This window comes from Triticum dicoccoides, chromosome 3A (genome assembly GCF_002162155.2).
Source record: "Triticum dicoccoides isolate Atlit2015 ecotype Zavitan chromosome 3A, WEW_v2.0, whole genome shotgun sequence".
NCBI lineage: Eukaryota > Viridiplantae > Streptophyta > Magnoliopsida > Poales > Poaceae > Triticum > Triticum dicoccoides.
In genome coordinates, this window is record NC_041384.1 from 19,084,088 (window position 1) to 19,094,059 (window position 9,972).

At 43.4% G+C, this 9,972-nt stretch overlaps 1 long non-coding RNA gene across 4 annotated transcripts; it reads right to left on the reverse strand.

Moving 5' to 3' along the window:
• Window positions 1-3,721: 3,721 nt before the first annotated feature.
• Window positions 3,722-7,460, reverse strand: LOC119266734. Of its 4 annotated transcripts, none has more exons than XR_005132110.1 (7): window positions 7,133-7,460; window positions 6,992-7,052; window positions 6,734-6,810; window positions 5,948-6,054; window positions 5,636-5,769; window positions 4,299-4,803; window positions 3,722-4,142 (listed from the first exon to the last, which is right to left on the reverse strand). It is a non-coding gene; the product is annotated as an uncharacterized LOC119266734 (long non-coding RNA). The 4 variants fall into 4 exon arrangements; XR_005132112.1 differs by having other exon boundaries at window positions 4,299-4,400; window positions 5,948-6,092; XR_005132111.1 differs by having other exon boundaries at window positions 4,299-4,405; window positions 5,948-6,092.
• Between the last annotated feature and the right edge of the window lie 2,512 nt (window positions 7,461-9,972).

A 9,972-nucleotide genomic window follows, 5' to 3' on the forward strand; every position in this document is an offset into this window, starting at 1 on the left:
CAATCGATCTCAACTGCTTCGATTAATAGCTTGATCATGCCGAGTACGACCTTTCGACCGCTTCCAACTCGACCATCGTTATTAAACGAATTGGATTTCCTCGCATCAACTCCACGCAAATTCCTCAAGATCAACTCAATCACAGCCTCCGAACAACCTAGCTCTGATACCACTTGTTAGAATAAATCCGAGGCATACCTTCGATCATCCGAGTAACAAGCAATCACACGAGCACGACACCGAGATTTGTTAACGAGGTTCACCTATATGGCTACATCCCCGGGGCATGACTACGGGCGCTCCTCCCCGTGACACCGTCACAATACCACACACCGGCCACCCGGGCGCCGGCACACGCCGCCCGCTCCCCCTTGCGCGCCTGTGCTATTATGTTGGCCTAGGTTACATCGTGTGTCTACCCATGCTATATAAGAGAGGCCTAGGATACAAGTGTCCTACTTGGACACGACTCCATATCCTATCTAAGCACAATACAACTACAAGTCCAACTGTAACCTACCTTGTACACAATATTCGACACAATTCTAACAAACTCCACCTTGGCGAATATTCTCCACCACCTTGAATTTGTCAATGCTTCAAACTTCCATGTACATTGGGCTTGAGCTTATCCTATGAGTACTGCTGCTACTCCAAAGACTCCATATGACTCCACCTGCAACTTGTAGTCCCTTCTTTTCTTGACCAGAGTCAACACTCGAACGAAATTAAGTTCCACATTACTCTAGTTTGCGCTCCCAACTTCCAGAGTATCAGTCCAACGCCATAACACACTGATCACTGACCTACGTGAAATTGAACAACTCACATATTGAGTGTCACATATAAGAGTTACCTGAACTCAATATCACCGCTCCTTCCTTGACCGCCTGTCTGAAACTTGAAGGAATTTCACCGTTGCTTGTAGTCATCCCGAGTCAAATTCACAGTTGTCTCACCACATGTATGACCACCAGAGCCCTGGCCCGTCTCCATGTCCCGTGCACGCTGCACGCCTCGCTGCTATTACCGCGTCGACCCTCCGCTGTCTCGGTCAAGTCTCAAGGGTCGCAAAACCACACCACTCAACCCCCACTGCAGAGTACCACCGATCATCACCGACCGATGACGAGTTTCACGCTTCCATCAGACCACTGGACTCCAGTCCGAACTGCATGTCACTCGCTTTTTTCCACTGAATAGGCTTCGACTTTCTGTCGACTTACGCCGTAGCCCCTCAATCCAGCTCCACCTTCAACATGACTCCATGGTGGTTGATCAATCCACCCCGCGCCTCATCGACTTCAAGCTCCGTGTATACAACACCTTGAATCAACCCCGCGTCATAGTCTTGTCGAAACCACACAAGCCCTCGGGGCCTGCACCACGTGTTTCCACGCCCCAGAGGTCGGTCACCATCAGCATCACGCTCCTATGCCGTCATCGCCGATCCCACCACCGTCTTCTGTATCAACCGACTCACGTCGATCCGTCAGACAATCCAAGTCTTGACCCAGCCGAAGTTATCCGACTGCATGACACACTTGATTTTGGCAATGTTAAATATTTCAATAATAAGATATGTTTGACATTTCTTAAGATATGTGTATGAATGGCAGCCATGGCAACTTCGTCGCACTTCTCGTCGATGTCGTCATCCATGATTGCTGCCACACTCGAGTTGTTTGGACAATAATATTCATCTTCACTGCCCACACGCTGTAGTTGGCATCAGTCACCATCAGGTACTGAATGTGGATGTTGGGATGAGACATTACATTGGCGCCACCCGTTCCTCCACCAAGCTGATTTGCCGTCCTACGTCACCTTGTCGTCGTTCTTATTTGCCTTGGAGCTGCAATTGCCAGACTTGTAGTTGCCATATTTTCTTTTTGAGAGGCGACGTGCCATATTGAGCGTGCACTTTGCGCTTCTTTTGTTTATTTTTTTCTATGGGAAGCTGCTCTTTTTTTTTCCTTAATAAGCCCTGGAGGAGGCTCTTTTGTTGTCGCATAAGCATAATTAAAAAAAACTTTTATCTGGTGGACAATCCTTTCTTTTAAGGATATCTGCTTAACAATCAAGAGTCCAAGTCACGAAGGTTTTAGATCATAACTGTTGTGGTCCGCTTTCAGTTATAAGTACTAGATGACCCGTTGCGCCAATGGCGCAAAGGCCGAATGCAAGCTAAGTATTGGAAGAGTGTGCATTAAAATATGTAAACACAAAATGAAACATGTGGAAATAAGTACAGACTGATGATAGATAGATGGTTGCTCATGATACATGTTTTCTAAGAAGCTTACGGGCGATCATTTACAATGTGATGAGCAAGGCATGTATATAGCCAGAGATATGTTAGACAGATGATCATTTACAATGTGATGAGCAAGGCATGTAGATAGCCAGAGATATGTTAGACAGATGTATCGCTGGACGTTGAGAACAACTTCTCTGAGCCAACTCTTCATAGTAGTAATACTAAGTCATGTAGCAAAGGACTCTTATGATCTGCTTAGATTAGATAGACAATCATGCAGAGGCCTTTGGATGTGCACTTGAAGGCGAAAGCATATGTTCTTTCATCATGGTTGTTCCAAAAGCATACCACACAACAGTCTAAGCAGCAAATAATCGACAATTAAATGCACAGAATGGTCTTAAGGGATTACATAAGATCCAAAAGGATGATAAACATAGAGGTCTTAGTAGGCATCTATACTAATGATAAGTAATATAACAAGGGGCTCTTGCAACTTGCTTATATTGAGTAGACGATCAGACACAGTCCCTTGGAAGTGCATTTGAAGGCAAAAGCATATACTCGCCCTTCGTTCGTGCTAGATGACCCGTTGCGCTGATGGCGCAAAGAGCAAGAGCGATCCAAGTGTTCAAACCATGCACGTAAGAATATTTAGAGACCAGTGATCAACAAAAGGCATCAATGTTGTGGTCTTCAAGAGAAGATTGGCATCTTTTGTCCCTATTTCCACAACTGATTCAATTGAAGAACTAAATGCAACATCTTAGGGCCATATACTTAATAGCATAGAAAGGGGAGCACTAATGATCGAAAAGCAAGTGCATATGTGTTTGTAGTGAAAAGAGATGCGTGACAACTATCTCTAATCTGATTATAACGTCACTATGCAATGCACAAACCATAACCAGAATTATTCATATCTGAACCAAACACCAAACACTAAAATTAAACAAAAACATCATTGCCTAATCAGTTTTTCTAGGTTTACTTTGCTGGCCTAACATGACCCAATCAGAAAATAAGAATGAACTTGCTGGAAGGCTATAGGAAATGATTCGACATTGAGATATTGATTACGGTTGCAACCCTCATTGTTGCATGTCTCTGCCCTGCCCTCGCCTTGGGACAACCTCCAGTGCAGCCATGCCCTCCCTCGCTTCTGGTGCTCCTGTCAAAAAGCCTTCCCCTCTAAGTGATAAATATGATGATAGAGAACACAACTACCCGTTGCTAAAAATTGTGCAGCTATAATAGTCAGAAAGACTTGACAACAAAAAGATGAAGGAACCACATGTTAAAAAAAGCTGAAGGGGGACTAAAGCACAACTACCCATTGCTGCAACATAGAAACTGGAGATACAACAATATTATTCTTAGGGTGAAATATTACTCACAACAGCAATATGCAGATTCATTAAAATGGAATGCCATAGTTATCTGTAACATGTAGCAACACTTGAGCTGCAAAATCATCCATTTATCTTGTCGTGAAGGCTACAACTTCGTTACTTGAGAATCATCATTCATTCCTCCATGCGTGTGCAAATTTCAGTGACTACTGACCCCAGTCTCCAACAGGAGCAGTTAAGAGGGGAAACATTTTTTTCCAACTTGATCACAATAGTTTACGTGCAGCCAACTTTCACTGAGTCTATCTGTTCCCATCTCCCCCTCGAAAAGACATGTTCGAATACCAAACAACAGTGATAGTAAATAGTCACATGCCTCGTTGTTTGTAAGTATCAACGCACTTGTTGCACGAAAGAGCAATGCAAATTAGCAATTTATACTCGTAGACAAGAGTTGAGTGGTGTCCATCCTTGTAGTGGCTAACCAGATTGACCAAGTTCCTGTGATGAACTCTTATTAGATGTAGAGCCTGAAATGCAATTCAGAGTAGTTCTATCAATAAGTGACCAGAGTGTTTGGCAAAATGGAGAGATTATTTGGGAAAATTGATTTGATCTAGACGGAAGAGAAAAATAAAACATGCATAAGAATAAGAGGAGAGGAGAGGAGCGGGAAGAAAGCTAACCTCTGCCAAGAACTCATTAACCCCATGAGATGATGATTCTAAGCGTGTTTTGACTGCAACTGGGGTTCCATCTTCCAAGTAGCCAAAATAGACTACTCCAAACTGACCTTTACCAATGGACATCTCAAAGTTATTTGTGATGGTCGTTCTTTGTAACTGAACTGACAGTTACCGATTGCATAGAGACAACATCTCTATTATCTTCTTTTGAGTTATTTCCATTCAACGGTCCGACAGAAGGATCCGCATAGGTGTACTATACTATTAGCAACCAAGAACACGACTCACTATATTTTCTTGAACAATAATTAGACAAGTACTCGGTTTCCAGTCAATAGAAATCACCATTTTCAGTTATTCTTGCAAAGGCATAGGGTAACAATTACGACCACAACCAAAAGTACAGAAAATACAACGGTAGCCATTCGAAGCCAATATAAATGAGCTCCCGGATGGTGGCGTCGACGGCGTCAAGTTTGGCTTTAGGCGTGAGCATCTTCACCTCCTACACAATCAACCTCTACTTATAATAATCCGAAGATTGGGGTCATAGCGGACGCAACCGAGTTTGTGCCGCTGCAACAACTATATCTACTTCATCAATTACAATTACTTTATCAATTAAAAATACTTCATTGATTAGAAAGTGAAAACAAACAGTCTGCATTGGACATGTAAAAATTCTCTTCATATATCTCAAGCTGTTGCACCATATAAAAAGAAATGTTATAAATAAACTGAAGGGTGAGTTTGTATGTTGATGCGTCCCTGATGAGATAATTTGGCTCAAATGGCAAATACAGATCAAGAAACTGAGCATACAAAATTTTATAGCTCAAGGGCCTATAAAATGCCACCATACTCTAGCATGCTTGAAAAAATTATACTTAATCAATGTGACAATATCCGGTCCTTGTAGAACGGAACTAATTCTATACATATTACCCAAACACAGGGCATCAATGTCATGTATAAGAGAATAATTGACAATCGATGAATGTTGGAGGCATAGCAATGCTATGTTTGGAAAGCCAGAGATTGGGGCAAAACAGTCATTGGCAGCAAATAATGAGGCGCCTTAAAAAGTATTTCTACATACTCAACTTCATCATGATCTTTTGTTACTATTGGCACCGTAACAAACAAACAAATTGTCCTTTTTGGAGAATTAAAGGAAATCTATAGTAATTTTATAATACGGAAGTTCATAGCAATCAAACATCAAGATGCAAGCTTGCCATTTTAAAATATATACAGCAGTACACCATGGCTATTTTAGATATTCAGTTATATTCAAAAAAGCATGACGCGCGTTCAACTTGTTACTGAAAAGGAACCTTGTTCCAGCAGAACATGTAATGATCCATAATAAATATAATAAATGTTCACTGAGTTCATTGGTTCAGGTATCGTGGTTCCACATGATGGTGATGCATAAGAACGTTTCTTTTTTGAGAATTTAGTAGCAAACCTGCAATGCACAAAAAGATCAAATGGTTAGCAAACTTGCTGTTCGTCCTGAAGCTAGTTCAGTAAGAGAGAACATTTAGCAACAAAAGTATAAACTTCTTTTAGAAGCTTGCAGCGAGCATGCAATGCATTGCAATGAATAATATAAAAAAACATGAGGCGTGTGTTTAGATGGTTACTGGAAAAAGGACCTCACAATGTTCCAACGGAACATGTAGTGATCTATAAACATAGTCGATGTTATCTGGATTCCTTGGTTCAGATCTCATGGCTCAACAGGACGGTGCTGCAAAAGCATGATTTTTTGAGAAATTAGTACCAAACCTGCAATGCAATCAGATTGTCGGCAAACCTGCCATACGTCCCGAAGATAGTTTGCGGCTATTGTTATAGCATAAACAAAAGCAGAAGGGAATGCCATAATTAAATGACAACTTAATGTTCAAACATCACACCAACGATAGGTAGAAATACAGAGTGTATCTGTAACAGTACATGTCCCCAATGACAGACTGAGTCATGTTCCTCCACTTCTTCAAGTTTCTTGCAATTTCACATATTTTTCATTGCTTCAATATTAATTATCAAGGGAATGGGACTATGATGAACAACCGAGCACTAAAGTTTAATACAAACAGCCTTCCACAAAGCAGATTGAAGGTATACAAGCACAAACAGCACACATGCATGTAATATTTTGATGGACTTATATTATGTATTTAGTTATCAAATTGCACCTTAATGCAACTATATCGGCCATGGGTCTCCCCCTTTTTGAAAAGCACCCAGAAAACTGGATATAAAAATAACATGTATAGATCCATACGGAAAGCAAACAGAAAACTAATGTAAACTAACTTATCTGAAAAGGAGAAAAAGCAATATTCAGTTCAGTTGTTTGTTAACCGCTCTGTACCAGAGAGTGTTGGAAATAAAAAGAAAGGAGAAAGCAGGGAAGATGCCACCATGAGAACCAAATCGATCCAGAATATGTTTTCCTCATGTCAGTCTCCTCCCTCCTCCGTGGCTAATACTCCTCATGCTGGTCAAAACAACAAATCAAAGCATCAAAGTTAGAAACTAAAGAGAGAGAGAGAGAGACGGTAGGGAAGATACCACAGAGAAAAACTAAATCGAACCACCATACTCTGTTTTTAGCAAGCACCATACTAAGACTAAATATGTTAAAGAAAAATAGGAAAAAGAATATACTATATACTCACCGCTACCATTCTTTGTAATCCCCAAAAAAAATAACACTCTTCTCTCCCCCTTAGAAATAGCCTGATGCCAAAGGGATCATAGTTAAGCACTATAGTGTAATAACAGTGAAAATATTTACTGAAGTATCAAAAGCACCATACCTAGGGCAGGGAAATCTGTGCAAATTTGACATAAGAGAGTGTAGACTTGTCTTGAATAAAACAATTATGTGAGATGTGCCTTCTTCCTATTGCCATTCAGTCAACCATGTCACCACTGTCCTCACAAACTGGAACTCCCCTGCCTCCCTTTTCCACTCATACATGACCAAAGAAAACCATGAACATAGCCAAACCAGATCAGATCCGGGCTCAATTCACGCAAATGCATATACAAAAATCTTAAGAATGCACAAAGAGCTTTTAGATATGCACCACCTGGGGGCATTCATAGAAGGTGAAGTTTTGAGATAAACTTGGAAACTAAGCATCTGAGATCAGTACTAATAACATAAAGAAAATCCATAATCTAATTAATTAGTCAGTAAGAGAACGATCTATGTGAGCCACCTTTAATCGATGAATTAGGGAGAGCTTCCATGTTTGCTTTTAGCAAGTTCAGAAAATGCTTTGATGTACTGTTCGGCAATGCTCAGGCTGGCAGCCTACAAATTAGAAGCAGACATATATGTTTTGTTAGGCAAAAAGGAAAAAGACAATCAAAATCTTATTTGAAGGAACAACTCCTCCATCGAGATTTTACAAGAAATATGTGATACCTTGGTGTTGCGTTCAGATTTAAACTACTCAGAGACCTGGTGCCCACGCAGTAAAACAAACTAATCCGTCAGCACTGATGGAGAGCAACACGGGTTGGGAGTGAGTCCCCACCGTAGGTTACGCTGTGAGCGTCCGCGGGCTAAGAGCATCATGGCCAGGCTGAGCTGTGCATAGTACGACGGTGTGGGGCGACGAAGATCAGGAGCAGTGTAGCTTGGGAGAGGGCCGCTGCTATCGGCGGCTTGAGGGCGTCATGGCTGGGCCGCTGGAAGAAGCCGAAGCGACTCATGTCTGACGCATTCGCCAGCACCGTCGCCTGTTGTGGCTGCTGCTCTCCTCCTTCCGTCGATGACGAGGGAGCAGGTGTCTTGACTGCAAACTATATCTGCAGTTGAACATTATTACTTCAATGCAAACAAAAACAAAGAAAGGTATCCAAGTAGAACAATTATCTTTCTACAACCATCATTTCTATCTTCCAACAGAATGAGAAAATATCTTGAATTAAAGTAACAATGATCTTGAAGCAAAATGCATGAAGTTGGTGTCAACTTGATGCATGTAACAGATACTGGATCCTCTCTCGTTTGGTATTCCCTCACAGCCTTACTGAACTTTCATCAAACACCTTGCAGGCATAGATAAAAAAGTATTTGCACATGTAAATAGATGAGCTGAAGAGAGAGGGCAGGAGGCAAGGGGGAAAGCCAGGTGTGGCATCTTGTGCTTTTCCATGGCCGCCTGCACCTCGGGGCGGCAGCTGCCCTCTGACAGAGAGAGGGAGAGATGTAGAGGGATAGAGAGAGGGACTCACCAACGCGTGGAGCTTGGCAGCCAAAACGGAAGGGAAGCCGGCCCCAATGACCTCCTCCGCCTTCTATGCTAGTCACCACCACTCGCTCCCGCGCGAGATGCAGGAGAGCGCACACGAGGCAGCCGTAGTTCGGCCTCTCCATCTTCTCCGGCCGCTGCAAACCATGGTGGAAGGTGGGCGGACGAGCTCCTCTCCATCTTCTCCGCCCGCTGCGGGGAGAGAAGGTTACGGGCAGGTCGAGATGGAGCAACGCCGGTCGCCTCCGGATGCGGCGGCTCTAGCGAGATGGGAAGAGTGGAGGGGGGCGGCAGCTGCGCTGGGAGTAGAGAGCGTCGAGCGGGGAAGGAGGGACGCGGGGACCGCTCCGACACGGCTGCCCTCCATGGGGTCGCCGCCGAGGCACGCGGATGGAGGAGGAGACGAGGACGCGGCGGCGCGGATGGAGGAGGAGGCGAGGACGCGGCTAGGGTTCGTGGGGAAGACGCGGTCTGCGCGGTCTCGCTCCTGCCCGCGCTGCCTGCCTTTTTGGCCCGCTGGAACTAAAATGCCCTCGGCGGGATGCAGAATTTACAAACGGTGGCATAGCGATTATATGGGGCGACGTGGAGGGCGTGGTCATGACTACGAGTCTAGGAGGTTTTATATGTTCAATCTAAGGATCGTACTTTTACCGATTAATGAAGGGTCCACAAAATTAATGGTCAGATGTTTCTGATTAACGTGGGATTTTGACCCGGGAAGCTGCTTTTTTTTCAATAAGCATTGGGGGAGGCTCTTTTGTTGTCACCTAAGTATAATTAAAAGAAACCTTTTATCTACTGGGCAATCCTTTCTTTTAGGGATCTACTGAACAATCAAGAGTCCAAGTTACCAAGGTTTTAGATCATAACTGTTGTGGGTCACTTTTAGTTATAAATATCTAAGGATTGTAGTTATTTACCGATTGTTAGAATAAATCCGAGGCATACCTTCGATCATCCGAGTAACAAGCAATCACACGAGCACGACACCGGGATTTGTTAACGAGGTTAACCGATATAGCTACATCCCGGGGCATGACTACGGGCGCTCCTCCCCGTGACACCGTCACAATACCGCACACCGGCTACCCGGGCGCCGGCACACGCCGCCGGCTCCCCCTTGCGCGCATGTGCTATTATGTTGGCATAGGTTACATCGTGTGTCTACCCCTGCTATATAAGAGAGGCCTAGGATACAAGTGTCCTAATTGAACACGACTCCATATCCTATCTAAACACAATACAAATACAAGTCCAACTGTAACCTACCTTGTACACAATATTCGACACAATTCTAACAAACTCCACCTTGGCGAATATTCTCCACCACCTTGAATTTGTCAATGCGTCAAACTTCCATGTACATTGGGCTTGAGCTTATCCTATGA